We start from the raw sequence: 16,926 nt of genomic DNA on the forward strand, positions 1-16,926 counted from the left end.
CAGGGTTTCAGTCCTCTCCAGAAATATTTGATACACAACTACCCCTGAGAATGGGGTGGTAGTAAAACCCAACACTACCTACATGGCCAAAGGCCTTGCTGTGAACTTCCTCCGGAGGTCCAGGAAGCCGGCTTGCTCCGGTTTTTTATCAGGGGCCAAGAGGGGCTCCACCACCCAAGGTTTCAGTATAAGGAAAGCTGCTGGAGAAGGCGGGTTTCCAGGAAAGTGGAGGGAAAGGAGAAGGAATCACTGCAGAGGATAAAAATAGAGAGGAGATGGGGTGCCTGGGTGGCTCAGATGGTTAAGCACCTGCCTTCAGCTCAGGTCATGATCTCAGGGTCCTGGGGATTGAGCCCCACATCAGGCTCCCTGCTCAGCAGGGAATCTGCTTCTCCCTCTCCCTCTCCCATTGCTGGGCTCTCTGTCTCTCCCTCAAAGAAATAAAATCTTAAAAAAAAAAAAAAAAAAGAGGGGAGAAGAGCCCCCACAGCACCCGTAAACGTTACTCCGGGCTCCAGTTTCTAGTTACCGTTCTCTCAGTTTCTGCAACCACACACATCCATTCATTCAATAAACCTTGACTGAGCACCTAGGACTGGGGATTCAGGGAACAAAGCAAAGGCCCTCCACATTGTCGCTGACACTCTAGAGAGGAGAGACAAGAATGATAATAGAATGATTGTGATTAGTGCTTTCAAGATGAATATAGCTGGGAAGGGAGATAGGGTGAGGTAATTTTAAGTAGGTAGTCAGGCAAGATGAACCTGAAGAACATAAGGGAGCAATTCAGATAGAGATCTGTGGAAAGGCCATTTCAGGCGGAGGGGACAGCACATGCAAAGGCCCCAAGACATAGTGTGGCTGGAGCAGAATGTACTTGCTGGATTGTAATCAGAGAAGAGATCAGAAAGGTAACTGGGCTAGATCTTGTGAGGCCTTGAGGTCATAAAGAGGACTTTGTTTTTCACTGTAAGTAGTATGGTAAGCCATAGGAATATCCTGTTTTTAAGAAATCTCTATACCCAACGTGGGATTTGAACTCATGACCATAAGATCAAGAGTTACATGGTTTAGGGACTGAGCCAGCCAGGGTCCCCTGAACGGTAGGGTAAGCCATAGGAATATTTTGAGCTGGATCTGATTTCCACTGAAGCCATTTTTTCCCCAAAAAACAATTTCAGGGGAGGTGTTGAGAAAGACTAAGGAGTATTTCCAAGAGAGTGACTGCTTTGCAAAGGCTTAAATAGCAGGAAAAAAGTTTTTTGCCAACACCTCTATCTCAGGTTGGCTGTTCTAACTTCATAGAAAAGGTCTTTGGAGGGGCGCCTGGGTGGCTCAGTGGGTTAAAGCCTCTAGTTTTGGCTCAGGTCGTGATCCCAGGGTTCTGGGATCAAGGCCCACATCAGGCAGAGAGCCTGCTTCCTCCTCTCTCTATCTGCCTGCTTCTCTGCCTGCTTGTGATCTTTAAATACTTGTGATCAAATTTTAAAAAATCTTTTAAAAAATAATAAAAATAAAAAAGAAAAGGTCTTTGTCTTCAAATGACCAGCTGTTTGGGGGTGTGGGGGACAGACCCTGACAAGTAGTGGGTAGGGTCAGGAATGCTAAATAAACTTCAATGCCTTGCCAGTTCTCCATTCTCAGCTTTACACCATGATGGTGGCTCTGGCTTATGCCCACTAAGGTCGGCATTCTAGCCAATGGGAAGGAGAATAGGAAGGAAAGCTCTAAGAGTGGTTCAAGAACCCTGGAGTCCCTTTCATGAGATCCATGATGTTATTACTATTTTGCTAATACTAAAATGTTATTTGCCCTCTCCACCCTCCTACTCTTAGGAGCATAAAGTGAAGCTTTGCCAAGGTCAAGTGACAGGTGATACTGCAACAGAATGAAGGTGGAAACAACCCTTGGTTTAGGGGGAGGGCATCTGGGCTATGAGCACTCTTTAGATACCAGCAGTGATGGCTTAGATGCATTTTATTGGTTTTCTTTCAGAATCTTACAAAAGAGCAAAGTTAAAAACCAAGTCCCTGGCAAGAGAGTGAACCCTTTGTCTTTGCAAGAGCCCTCCACCTCTTCCCTTGCTCCCCAGCTGTGTTGATGCTGCGCTCCATGGGCACGGAGGGTTTGCTCCTTTCAGCCCCCACCAAGCCCTGAAAGGGAAAAGACCTACCACCTAGCAATCCCTGCCCCTCAGCCCCATCCCCCACATGTTGATCCTGGTTACAGAATGCCGAGGTAGGAATCATTGGAATCCAGTAAGAGTTCTGAACCCCAGAAGGCCATGGCCAAGGCACAGTCCATGAATAACACTTCGTCTTCCTGCTCGGTGCCCCCTGGGAACCCTGCTGGGCCCAGCACCTGGGAATAGAGAAAGAAATCAGTGAAAACCCATCAGTTTCAACCCCATTGCCCCAGGAACAAGGGAGTCAAGGCTGACATGTAAGATCAGGCAGGCTGTACATAGTACAAAGATGCTGCATCCCAGCAGGTGCCTTTATCATTATGGACATGATGTATGGCTTTTACATTTATCGCAGACATTTATTATAAACATGGCCAGCAGCCTCCCTGTCCCATATCCCTGCAGTTACCACCTCACTCCCGAGATCAGCTGCATACTCTCAGTCCAGGGAGGATCAGAGGTCAGGGCTTCATCCGGGAGCTGGTGCAGATAAATGCAATCAGACTTGAAGGGGCAGTGGCCATTCCCTTGCATGAAGAATCGGCACCGGATCTGGCTAGGAGAGGACAGAAGGAGAGATGACTGTTGCCTCCAAGCCCTGTTGCCCCAAGGGGAAAAAAAAAAAAAAAGCTAACATGTAAGGTTGGGTAGGTTGTACAATACCACAAGGGTACCACTCTACCACTCTTAGTCAGCCAACACTGGTGTCAGGGTATAGATTTTACTACATTTATTACAACTATTTTCCAGCAGATGGCAGTAAAACGTCTTAAGGGATGTCTTTCTCACAAGTCCCCCAAGGTCTATTTGGGGGCAGCAGTGACCCTGGGGATCTCTTTTCCTTCTTTGAACGAAGTTTCAATAATACCACCAAAGGAGCGAAACGTCAAATACAGGAGAAGTTTGTGGGCCACCAGTGATCGGCTTATGTAGGACCAGCTTCCTTCTTGCCGAGAAGGATGGATGGGAGGGAGAAAAGGATAGAGGGCCTGTTAATAGCCTTTTCTCTGCATTATCACTCCCTGCTCTACACCTTTGAGTCTTACCCACTTCTTGCAGCCCCAGGGTGAATGCAGGACCCCCCCTGCATTTCTCTTCTTCCTCCTCCTATTTACCCAAACCTAGCGTCAGACAGGACCCCCTCCATCTGGACAGCCTACAAAAACCCCGCTCTCATCTGTCCAAATCCCCCATCTGTTCCTCTCTCTCTGTGCTCAGGTGATAGTGCCATTCTGTGGCCACCTATGCTGAAAATATTCACTTTTTTTTTTTTTTTTTTTTAAGATTTATTTGAGTGAGAGGGAGAGCGTGAACAAGAAGGGTGGAGGGGTAAAGGGAAGGAGAGAAGCAGATACCCCACTAAGCAGGTAACCCAATGTGGGGCTCGATCCCAGGACCCTGAGATCATGACCTGAGCCAAAGGCAGATGCTTAACCCACTGAGCCACCCAGGTACCCAATATTCATCATCTTAAATCTTCCTTCTCCACCTCATGGCCAGTTGGCCACCCAGGTCTAGCCCTTTTCCCTTTTAAGTCCATATCCCCCCGACCCCCTTCCTCCCAGGATGCACTAGGAGTCAGAACGCCTGGGTTCCAGCCCCACTTTCTCACTGAAGTCATAAAGACATGCCTCAATTTCTTCTTCTGCAGCACAAGGATTGTAAGATGCCCTAGTTCATGGAGCTGATAATGTGCAAAGTCTGTTCTACATTTTAAGCCATACCTCTTCTAGCACCCCCGGGCCTGGGTGCTCCCTTCTGGCCACTCCTGACTGGTACCCCAGATGCCAGTAGTCACACATTTTGGCCTGTCTCTGCCTGGAGTACTCTCATTTCTCTCCTCCTGAGGGGCCCCTACTCCTCTTCCAACACCCACCTCAAATATTTCATCCTCTGTGAGATTCACCCACGAGTTTTGTCTCAGTCATTTTGCTGATCTAGCTGTTATAATCCACAGACAAAATCCACGTGCCTTCTTAAGGACGTTGTATGTCTCACAGGTAGAGACAAGATCTTTTTTATCCCACCCTTTATCCAAATATACTTTGCATATGTCATGCATAAGTAACCCTTTGGGAAGACGGCATTAAGAAGCTTTAATTGTACCTAATTCCAGATATGGATGTATGCCTGCCCTCCCCAATGGATGAAAACTTACCCACCTTTTCCTTGCTCCAAGGGCTGACCTTTTGGTCTTCTCAGAGACCCTGTGTTTTCAAAAATCATCTATGCAACAACATGTATTCATATCAATCTATCATCTTGCTTAAAAAACAAAGAACGACAACAAAAAAAATCAGAAGTAAGAGCCAAGCAGGGCTTCTCGTTTTGCTGAGAAAACCAGAGTTGGCCAGCATTGACCTTGTGCCAGGCTGGAAGAGACACTTGGACTTGATCTGCTGCTGCCATCTCAGCCAATTTCCGAAATAGCGGAAAGAGCTCACATCCTTGTCTTCCATTTCTATCACTCTGAACTTCTAGGATTTGGGGGATCCCAGGCTGGGAACCAAGGCTGAGCAGGAGTGGAGCAGGGGCTGCCTTCCCCACTCCCCTAAGCGGTTATGGTCCTCCTGACAGGCTCACCTGGTCCGAGCCTTGAAGTTCCTGATGAGCTGCTCCTTCTCAGCCCCCTTGATCACCCAGAATTTGTGGGGTATGACGTAGCTGGAATGGACCCGGCACTGGGGACAGGCCCTATACAGGTGGTAAGGGGTGGAAAGCAGTCACGAACCCAGACCTCTCTGAGGGGTTCCCTCCCTCCCTGCCTCCGGGCTCCTCCTGAAACTGACTTGATGACGTCCAGCGGGAAGTTCTGCTGGCTCTTCCTCCACGTGCGCAGGCAGCCCAGGCAGTGGGCGTGGCTACAGTTGGGCAGGATGCCAAACATCCGCTCAGCCTCTGGCTTGTCCCACACCTTGTCCATGCAGATGCCACATACAATATCCCGACTGTCCTGCTCCCTCTGCAGCCACACGCAGGGTCAGAGCACATCCATATTCAGTCCCCCTCCTCCCGCCGGACACACTGCTGCCCCAAATACAGCCCCGGGGACCATGGAACCCTCCTCCAGCAGGGCTGGGTGGCTTAGAGGTCCAGTCAGGCATCCTCTGCCACTGGCCCTCCCCCGCTACCGGCTGTACCTTCTGGTCCAAGCTCTGAAGTGGGCCCACGAGCTCCCGCACTGGATCTGACGGGGGCTGATTATCCTGAGAGTAGCTGTGTTCGCCATCAGCAGCTGTTGGGGGAAACTGGATCCATTCATTCATCTACTCATTCAGGCAACACCTACCCAGCATCTGGTGCACACCAGTCTCTACAGGCACGCAACGTCCAGCCCCCAAGTAGCTCAGAATCCAGGCAGAATTGTAAGTCTCTAATACAACCATTGAGGACCATGCTGTCCAATAACAGCAGCCACTGGCCACATGTGGCTAGTGAGCACCCAAACAGCAGCTAGTCTGAACGGAGAGGTGCCGAAAGTGTAAAATACACAGGAGATTTTGAAGCTGAGTACCAAAAAAGACTAAAATATTCCATTAATAACTTTTTTTTAAAAGATTTTATTTTTATTTATTTGACAGACAAAGATCACAAGTAGGCAGAGAGGCAGGCAGAGAGAGGAGGAAGCAGGCTCCCTGGCTGAGCAGAGAGCCTGATGTGGGGCTCGATCCCAGGACCCCGGGATCATGACCTGAGCCGAAGGCAGAGGCTAACCCACTGAGCCACCCAGGCGCCCCTCCATTAATAACTTTTTATATTGATTACAGGCTGGGATAATATTGGATATATACTTTTTGATAAATTGGGCTAAATAAAATATAGTATGAAAATTAAACTTTACCTAAGTTGCTTTTTACTTTTTTTTTTTTTTTTTAAGTAGTCTCCACACCCATACCCAGCATGGAGCCCAACACCGGGCTTGAACTCAAGACCCTGAGATCAAGACCTGAGCTGAGATTCAGAGTCAGACACTTAACCAACTGAGCCACCCAGGTACCCCGGCCTTTTACTTTTTTAGCATGGCTACTAGAAATATTTAAATTGCATATATGAATTGTGACCACTTCAGAATACAGTTTGGCAGTTCCTCAAAATACTAAACATGGAGCTACTATACAATCCAGCAATTGTATATAGGTATATACCATACCATACCAATAGGTATATACCAAAGAGAAATGAAAACATGTAGGTCCACACAAAAACTTATACATGCACGCTTATATCAACATTATTTGTAATAGCCAAAAAGCAAAACAAATGTCCATCAACTGATGAAAAAAAAGACAAAAGGCAGTATTTTCATACAGCAGGAGATTATTCGGCCATAAAAAGGAATGAAGTACTGGGGGTGCCTAGGTGGCTCAATCGGTTGGGCATCTGCCTTTGGCTCAGGTCATGATCTCAGGGTCCGAGCCCCACATCAGGCTCCCTGCTCAACAGAAGGTCTGCTTCTCCCTCTGCTTGCTGCTCCCCCCCGCTTATGCTGTCTCTCTGTCAAATAAATAAAATCTTTAAAAAAAAAAAAAAAAAAGGAATGAAATACTGATCTATGTTACAACATGGATGAACCTAGAAAATGTTATGCCAAGGAAAAGAAGCCAGCCTTAAAGGGCCATATGGTGTGTGACTCCATTTATATGAAACGTCTGGAACAGGCCGATCCACTGAGACAGAAAGTAGTTTCATGTTTGCCAGTGGCTAGGGGGAGGAGGAGGGGAAGGTACTGCTAATGGGTTTCTTTCTGGGGTGATGAAAATCTTCTGAAGTTAGATAGTGGTAACGTTTGTACAACTCTGAATATACTATAGTACATTGGATTGTATACTTTAAATTAGTGAATCTGAATTTTATCTCAACAAAGCTGGTAAAAAATTGTATGTGTGACTTCTATATCAGCTGGACAGCACTGAATTAGAGCAGTAATTTAAAAAAAAAAAAAAAACCACTCACATTTACTGCTTACTCTGCATCCAGTACTGTGAGTTAAGTACATCACATTTATGAATGCACTGCACTTCATAAAACCCCGTGAGACAGGTACTGTTATCAGTGTCCTTTTGTAGATGAAGACATGGGTGTCCAGAGAGCTCAAAATCACACAGCTGCTAAGTGGCAGAGCCGGCCTAAGAAACTAAGGTAGCTTGACTCCACAGGCCCCATGATACTCTGCTTCTAGAACATAGATAAAGACAGAGCTGTAGGAAAGTTTCCCTCTAGCTGGGAATCGTGAAGTGAGAAAGGGATAAAAGAAATATAAACCTTGCTCAGAGATAACACAGGAACCTTGGTCTTGGATCCCACTTGGGCCCCCCATCTCACCCCTCACCCCCGGAAGGGCGCCGGATGACTTACATGATGGTGAGAAGGATTTCCAGGAACCGTCTTCAACCTCATTGACCTTGCTGACCAACCCTGTCAGGCCAAACTCCCTGCCCCAGCAGGCCCTGGGCCAATCCCGGCCCATAGCCACAGAGGGCAGGTTGGTAGGCTCAGAGCCCCTGCGGGTCAGGCCCAGCCAGGGTCTTGGCAGGGTGACACATGGCTCCGAATGGCGCCGGCCCCATTCCAGGTGGCCAGGGGGCTGAGGGTGCTGATAGCTGCATTGGGAAAGAGAAGAGTGAAGGGAGCAGATAGGATCCCCCAACCCCCATCCCAGGGCTCGGAGCTAGCTCAGCCTAGAATTTGGAGCCGAGAGGGGAGAAGAGGCTTTGGGAAGATGCACGGTGAATGGAGGGAGGGTTCATCCTGTGTCCCCAGTCCTATTCCCCACTCGAGGATAGGAGTGCTTACCTGCATTGATCTCCATGGAAGCAGAAACCTCGCCAGAAGTATCTGCAGACCTGGGACTTCTTCCTGCCTTGTGCAAAGTAGTAGCTCATTGCCCAGCGATGGGCCCCACGGGCAGAGATCCTAAGAGATTGCCTGAGTCAGGCTCAGCCCCATTTTTAGCTCCTGCCTTTGTGATCCTTGGACAGAAAGGCTGTAGGATCGGAGAGCACAGGCTCTGGAGTTGGTCCTGTGTTCACATCCTGACCTTCTGGGGTGCATGGGGTGAGCAACTCAACTTCCCTAAAGCTTGGTTTCCTCATCCTTAAAATTAGATTAGCAATGCCTCATTGTTGCCTCAGGGTTGTTGCAAGGGTTCTTTAAAGATTTTTGCATAACATACGTAGTGGGTACTTAGTAAATCACAGTGATTACTCTTCCTCCAAGCACAGAGTTTTGTGGGCTCTGGAGTCAGAGCTCTGCGTTCAAATTCCAGTACCAGGGCCAGCCTCATGGGCACAGATCTGTGTTGTCACACTGGGGTCCTGCACTTGCTTTAATGATCTGCTCTTATCCTCTTGAAAGGATTACATTAAAAAAACACGTTTTGTTTATTTGAAAGAGAACATGGTGGGGGGCAGTAGAAGAGGGAGAAGGAGAAGCAGGGCCTCCACTCAGCAGGGAGCCTGATGCGGGGCTCAATCTCAGGACCCAGGGATCATGACCTGAGCTGAAGGCAGATGCTTAACTGATTGAGTCACCCGGGGGGCCCCTGAAATGATTACATTTTTGAACAAGGGCCCTGATGTTCATTTTGAACTGGGTCTCACAGATTCCTTAGCCGGTTCTGCCTGATCCCTCTACTCTTTGGTTGTGTGAGCTTGGACAACCTTTCCATTCCTCAGTTTCTTTATCTGTAAAATGGGGATAATATAAATACCTATTTCATGGGGTGAGATCAAATTTAAATGACACAGTATATTTAAAGACAATATATGGAGGCATCTGGGGTGGCTCAGTTGGTTAAGCATCTGCTTTTGACTCAGGTCTTGATACCGGGGTTCTGAGATCGAGCCCTTCATTCGGCTCTCTGTTCAGCGGAAGTCTGTTTCTCCCTTTGCCCCTCACCCTGCTCTCATGCTCTCTCTCACTCAAATAAATAGATAAAATCTTCTAAAAATTTTTAAAAACAAAGACAATATATATAGTGAGCCCTCAATAAACATTAGCTGTTTTCATCCTCACCATCACCTACTACAAGGGCTTCTGAGGGAGAAGGTGGGAGGCAGAAAAGGGAAGGAGGAGGCTGGGTTGGGCAGGTGTTTATTGAGAATCTACTATATGTTCAGGCCCGGACCTGGGAATGGGGACAGTTGTCATGTGCTTCCTTGCTTTGAGGGCAAATGAGACCACACATGAGGTGCCCAGGGCGTCAGGGATGGGGATGGTCTCAAGAGAACACAGACCACTAGCCCAAGTTGACGGTCCACCTTAGAACGGCCAGCACCATTGTCCCAAGAATGGCTAGTGCTGAGCCCCAGACAGAGAAGCAGGCAGAGGGAGGGGATGATGGACGACAGCTTCCCCCTGCTCCGGGCTTGCTGGGGAAGGTGCCAAATCATGGGTCACATGGTCCTTCATTTACAACAACAACATGGAACCCTCGGATGAAGAACCTGCTTTTGGAGCTCCCGTTGAAGCGACCAGAGAACCAAGAAATAGGGCCATGACTCGTGGGTGGGGTGTGAGGCGTTCCCCTCAGACACAAAATTTCAGGGGATGCCCCCCAAAACCCAACACAAGAAATCCTATCTTAAAGATCAAAATACATGCCCAAGAAATTCTACCATGACCAAAATATTAAACTCATAAACAAAGAGAGGATTCAGTCCCACACAAGTTATCTGATTTGCCTCCCCCAGTCCAGGCCCTGTAAGAAGGGCACAACCGATCCAGGCCAGCGCTGTGACGAAGACTCAGCAGGGGACAAACAGCAGGCTAGGTGGGGACTGACTTTTGACAGGGTGGCTGGGGAAGGCCTTGGAGGAGGCAGAAGAGATAATAATCATTATTCCAGATAGAATGTTCTGCTGTCACATAATATAATGATAATAGTAGTATTGTTGCTTTTTTTTTTAAATTGCCTTGGAAATGTGGGAAACCATTGCATTTCCTTTTTTTTTTTTTTAAGATTTTATTTATTATTTGACAGCGAGAGATGCAGTGAGAGAGGGAACACAAGCAGGGGGAGTGGGTGAGGGAGAAGCAGGCTTCCCGCTGAGCAGGGAGACAGATGCAGGGCTTGATCCCAGGACCCCAGGATCATGACCTGAGCTGAAGGCAGGCACTTAACAACTGAGCCACCCAGGTGCCCCAGTATTGTTGCTATTTTTACAGAAGCTATTATGAGGGCCAGGAGTGTAATATAAGATCATTAGACAGTAAGTTTTTTGATAGACTGCTATGTAAATTTTGGCATTTAATTCAGAAGAAATTCAAAGAATACTCTTGGGTATATGTGTTGTCTCTCTAAAATAAATAAATCTTTTTAATTTTTTTAATTTTTAAATTATTATCTTTTTTAAAGATTTTATTTATTTGACAGAGACAAATGGAGAGAGGGAACACGAGCAGAGGGAGTGGGAGAGGGAGAAACAGGCTCCCCACTGAGCAGGGAGCCTGATGCAGGACTTGATCCTAGGACGCTGGGATCATGACCTAAGCCAAAGGCAGACACTTAACCAACTGAGCCACCCAGGTGCCCCCAAAAATCTTTTTTTTTTTTTTAAAGATTTTATTTACTTATTTGTCAGAGAGAGAGCATAAGCAGACAGAGTGGTAGGCAGAGAGAAAAGCAGGCTCCCTGCTGAGCAAGGAGCCCAATGTGGGATTCAATTCCAGGACGCTGGGATCATGACCTGAGCCCAAGGCCATGGCTTAACCAAGTGAGCCACCCCGGTGTCCCCCCAATAAATCTTTTTTTTAAAATTGAAAGTAGGGGATGCCTGGGTGTCTCAGTCAGTTAAGTGACTGCCTTCCACTAGGGTCATGATCCCACGGTCCTGGGATCGAGTCCTGAGTTGGGCTCCCTACTCAGCGGGGAGCCGGGTTCTCCAAGCCTATGCTCGCTATCTCGGTCTCTCTCTAATAAATAAATAGAATCTTTAACAAAATAAAAATTGAAAGTAGAAATTGATGTTGAACCCTGGCTTATTCTAGCGAAAAGTAACATTTATCCACAGACACAGGAGCTTTTGGAGGTGGGGAAGGGGCAAGAAAAAGCAATTGTCCTATCTCAGGAGAAAATTTTCTAAAGAAAATTCTTTGCTATTTAATAGCTGACAAAGTATGTAATATATCTAAGTTGTTTTGATCAATTGACTACTACTAAAAACAAAATCCAAAAAAAAGTAAGTTTCACAAGTATTTTTGTTACAGGAGCATAGACTATTGTCATCAGTAAAAGATGGAATCTGAGAATAGAAAAAATGTTAAGATAAAATCCTGTGGGTCAGTGAAGTAGAGAAAGCATTCAAGGAAAAAAGGAATTATGTAAAATTGTAAGAGCCTGTATTGGGGGCACCTGGATCACTCAGTCAGTTAAGCATCTGCCTTGACTCAGGCCATGAACCCCTGGGATCCTGGGATCAAGTTCCAAGTCAGGCTCACTGCTCAGCAGGGAGTCTGCTTCTCCCTCTGTCCCTCACCCTGCTCTCGTGCAATCTCTCTCTCAAATATTTTTAAAAAACCTGTACAGCCTGTGTATACACACATATAAAATACATATATTATATATATTTTTAGATGGAGGACATTATATGTAAAATCTCTCTGGTAGTTAGATGCTCCTGGATAGATGAAAGAAAAATGTACTTACCCACAGCCACCCTGCTCACCTGCCATTTCTGGTCAGCTGCCCACACACCAAGTTCATTGGCAAGACCCACAGCCAGTGGCCCAGAATACCTTGGAATGAGATTTCTACCCAGAACTACAGCCTACCCTAGCCCAGTGCTCCGTGATGCCTGCTTATCATTCTCACTGCCTGGCTTGGAAAAAGTGAGAAGCTGCTGCAGGACTGAGGGCAAGTTCTTGTGGGCTTGGGGCTTTGAACACATCCCTCAAAATCTCAAGGGCCAGCCTTGGAGAGGAAGGATTCAGAAATGGCAAAAAGCATGTGATTTAGTGATGTATCTTCTCTTTAAACACATCTTTTAAAAAGCTCTTTTGGATTTTTTTCCCCAAAAGTAATTGTTTTAATATAAAGTGGGACTATTTGTAATACTTTAAGACATGATCCTCTTTGCAACAATTTATGTGATGATGCAAACCACTAGGTAACTTGGTGCCTGGACGGGACATGTGGTTTTCCAGATTTCTTTTAGGAGATTTTGAAAGAGGCCTAGTCTGTAGGTTTCTGCTCTCAGTTACAATGTGGGGAGTAAACCAGAAGAGGCTGGGCTGGAGTAGGGACCAGGCCAGTGGGTGACAAAGTTCGGCAAGGTTGGGGAAGGTGGAGGGAGGGGTGAGGGGTGAGGTGTTAAAGAGAGTCTCCATGGAAGGTGGGGGTAGGTAACGCTAGAAGAGGAGCCAGTAACCCTCAGAGGAAGCACTTGTAGGCCTTCTCTTCAGTCCAAGGATGGAAATCCGCTGGAAGGGAAGATGTGCTGGGATGGCTTTGCCTTTCCCCAAGGACCACCACTGAGGCCAATCTCCAGAACTGCCAAGGACGGGGCCACCAACTGTCTCCTTCACAGGCTGAGCTCAGGTCATGATCCCATGGGATGGAGTCCTTGTTGGGCTCTCTACTCAATAGGAAGTCTGCTTGACTTCTCCCTCTGTCCCTCCCCCAATGCTCTCACACACTCTCTCTAAAATAAATAAATAAATCTGTTAAAAAAGGCTCTGGTAAGTCCTGCAAAGGAGCCTGTTCCATCTAACCCAGCATTGCTTAAACCTGTTTTTACTGTTGTTTAGGCCCTCCATCCACACACATTAAGCATACCAGTGAAACACATTTTGCTTGTGGAAACATCAGATCAGTTTATTTAATCCTCAAAACAAGCCTTAAAAGTCAGGAGTCATTTTTTGTTTTCCAAATCTGAGGCTCAGAGAAGTAGGACTCAGAAAAAGAGCTAGGACCCAGGTGGCCTCATTCAGCCCAATTTTTCTCTAGGTAACCAAGATTGACTTGTCAAGGGCAAGGGCTGCCTGATTTGGGGAATTTCTCAAGCCAAGCTCTGAGGCCAAAGAGGAGGGACAGAGCCAAAGACACAGGTAATCCAGGCCTGGGGAGACAGCAAAAGGGGCTTGGTGCTTGAGGTGCTGGAGCAGTGAGCATACCCAAAGGAATGACTCTCTCATGGTGTAATGTTTAACATGACCTGTTTCCATTCAAACGTTTATGAATATCCGGCTCCCTGCAAAGTGCCAGAGCTATAGAGGTTACCAGGACACCAGATCCCACCCTCTGTTTGGGGTTTCTAAGCAGAGAAATCTTTGCTGAGTGGTAGAGAAAGAAGGCAACTGGGGAAGGGTCAGACCATGAGCTAGCCCTGACTGAGCTGGGCAGCCTTGGTATATCTTTTCTCCTCTCTGGTCCCAGTCTCCTCCTCTGGACTATGAGAGTATGGGAGATGATCTCTAGACCCTTCCAGCATCGGGGTGGGGACAAGGAAGCCACTCCTCCCCCTGATGCACCCCACATTCTTAGACACTGGGCTTTCGAAAGCTAGGCCAAACCTCAAAGCCTTTTCTCCCACCTTCCCTGGGTTCCACTGAGACCCCGAGCCCTACCTGCATGGCCGCTGGGAGCCAGGCCTCTCTCTACCGTGGCGGCTGCCATCTTCCTCTGTGGAGTCCATTCCAGAGGGCAGCCCCTAGTGAGAATCAAGCAGGCTCCTCAGGTGCACCTTTATCCCTCCCTCCGCAGGCAGGGCCAAAAGGAGGAGGGGCTCCACAGCCAGACCTGCCCCCTCCCATGGCTTCAGGCCTGCAGGGATGGAGGACAGAGGCAGGAGGGTTGAGGGGGTTTAGCAGCCCAGCCCAGGCTCCAGGAAGTGGAAGGGATCGGGCATGAGGACCTTCAGGGATCCCTAGGTGATTACTGGAGGAAACTGGGGAATGGTTAAAACTTCAAAGGTCTGGAGGGACAGGGTGAGGAGGGGATGCAAGGACCTGGGACCTAGGACCAAAGGCCCAGGAGGCTGGGAGTCTCAGGGCTGAGGAAGTGCTTTGTGGTGTCTGAGAGGGGTTTGCAACGGAGGAAGCCAGAGCGGGGCCTCGCTCAACTCCAGGGCTACGTAAACCCCACATTTGGAGCTGAGCTTGGTGGGGAAATCAGGGTAGGGTGGGAGACTTTGGAGCGTTCAGGTGGTGGCTGAAGCCAGGTATGGGGTCCAGGGAGGGCCATCCAGAGTGGCCAGGTCCTGGAAAAAGGCTCTGGGGACCTCCCTCCAGGACCAGGATGTTCTTCCTGCAGAAAGTCACCGTGGCCTGCTCTATGCCACTGAAGCAAGTCTGCTCTCCTGGGCACAAGAAATTGGACTAGAGTCCGTGCCTCGGCAAGGTTTACCACGAGAGGCAACCAGGAAGGGGCTTGGCAAGCCTTTATCCAATGAGAAAGCCTCAGATTAGATGACAGGCCATCGGGCAAGCAGAGCCTCTCTCTCGGGCAGGATAAACGCCTGGTGGATTCAAAGCTTGTCGTGGGGAGAACCAAGGGATGGGCCCAAGGAGGATGGGGAGCTAGCAAGGGGGACCATGAAGTTTAGGAGTCTTTCCTGTTCTATTTATTTTATTATTATTTTTTAAAGTAATCTCTGTGACCTGTGTGGGACTCGAACCTCAGGACCCTGAGATCGAGTCACACACTTTTCTGACTGAACCAGCCATGTGCCATTCCGTGGTTCTATTTCTAAGCTACCCCCGGCCCCCCAGTCCCATCTTACTCCTCCAAAGCCCGTGCTCTCTCCACTTGACTGCACTGCCCCCTATGGAAGAGAAGTTTAAAAACAGCAAATAAGAGGAATTTCACTTAAAGGAGAGATTTAAAAATTGAATTTAAACAACTTATATGTCAGTAAATTGGGATCATAGATTGGGACCAATAGTCTTGGACATCTTTGTTATTTCCTTTACTTTTGCTGGATCAAAATTATTACAAGACCGCTGTTCTGAACACTGAGCTACGGAGCCCCCTTTGGATCAAAATTATGTTTTTTATATACAGTTTTTGTTTTAATTCCAGCTGGTTAACACCCAGTGTTATGTTAGTTTCAGGAGTACAATATAGTGACTCAACAACTCCACACAACACCCTGTGCTCATCACGAGTGCCCTTCTTAATCTCCATTCACCTGTTTCCCACATCCTCCCATCGCCTCCCAAGCAAATCATCAGTTTGTTCTCTAAGAGACCTTTCTGGGTTTGCTGATTTTTTCCCCTTTGCTTGTTGGTTTTGTTTCTTAAACTCCTCATATGAATGAGCTCATATGGTATTTGTCTTTCTCTGGTGGACTTAATTTCACTTAGCATTATACTCTCTAGTTCCATCCCTGTCATTGTAAATGGATTGAAATTATTTTTAAAAATTTTTATAGGAGCTGCCAATCTTCCTTCTGTGGAGGCTGTGCCCATTTATATTCCCACCAAAAGTATGAGAGTGCCTGGTTTTGCACATCCTTTTCAAAACAATATTATCACACTTGTTAGTGTTTCTTAACTTGGTGATTTAAAAGTATCCATTGTAGTTTTAATTTGTGTTTCTCCTACTATGGATAAAACTGAGCATCTTTTCATATGTTCGTTTTTTAGGTAGACGCTATACCCAATGTAGGGCTTTTGATCAAGACCCAGAGATCTAGAGTCAAGAGTCATATGATCTACTAACTGAGCCAGCCAGGTGTCCCAAGAATCTTTTTTATGTTTAAAAGGCATTTCTTTCTCTTTTTCTATCTTTACCCATTTTTCTATCAGTCGTGGTCCTTTTACTTACTGATTTGTAGGTGTTCTTTATATATTAAGAAACTTAGCTCTTTGTCTGATTATGTCACACTTTTTTTACATGATTGATTTAAAATGTCTTAGGGTTTTAGTTCTGGGAATTAATTTCTAAGATGTATATATAGTAAGGCTTTTCATTTTTTATTTAATGGATTCTGAGTTTTGTGTACACTGCATGAAACTTAGAAACTTGTGTGTATACAATAGACTTTTGAAAGGTCTATCCAGTTCAAGATTATATAAAAATCTTTTCCCACGTGTTTCTTCTAGTTCTAACACTGTGTAAATAGTGTATTTATTGACTGTTTATGACTGAGCCCAAGTGTATCCATTTTCCTATTGATGAACGCTCTTTTGTTTCCAAGTTTTTGTTATTGCTGCAGTGAAAACCTATGGGAGTCTGCTGTGTAATTTGGTGATTTTTCACCCCAGACTATGGGGTCAGGTCGGCTTCTCCAGGAAGTACATTTGGAGGTTTATCTGCAGGACACTCAGGGCCGGGTCTTCTTTGGAATAACAGCTGTAGGGAATTGAAAGGAGGAAGGCTGGGGTAGAGAGAGAAGTTTAATGACAAGGCAGTTGCAGCGAAGCCTCTCTGGTGCTAGGGTGATCCTTCAAGCTGTCCCATACTGGGGCTAGGTGGCTTGGCCTCATACCCCCATGTTGGCTATAGGCTGCACCTGGGGGGTGGACTTACCGAAGCAAGGCAGCTGCCTTCAGCAAGAGCACTTTCCTGAGAGGAAGTGGGCTGGGAGGCCTGCTGCCATGGCAACTAATCGCTAGGTTCTGAGGGATGGAACCTCCCTGACCGCACCCCCCCAACCCCCAGCAGCCACAGGCACTTTAAGTGTACTAGGTTTTGCCAAGCTGCTTTTCAAGATCATACCAACTTCTACTCCCTACTCAGTGTCTAAAAATTTGTACTGCTATTCTTCCTGCTGATGTTTTCCATCTTGGGGTTTCCCATA

The sequence above is a fragment of the Mustela lutreola genome, chromosome 6 (genome assembly GCF_030435805.1).
Source record: "Mustela lutreola isolate mMusLut2 chromosome 6, mMusLut2.pri, whole genome shotgun sequence".
NCBI classification, from domain to species: Eukaryota; Metazoa; Chordata; class Mammalia; order Carnivora; family Mustelidae; genus Mustela; species Mustela lutreola.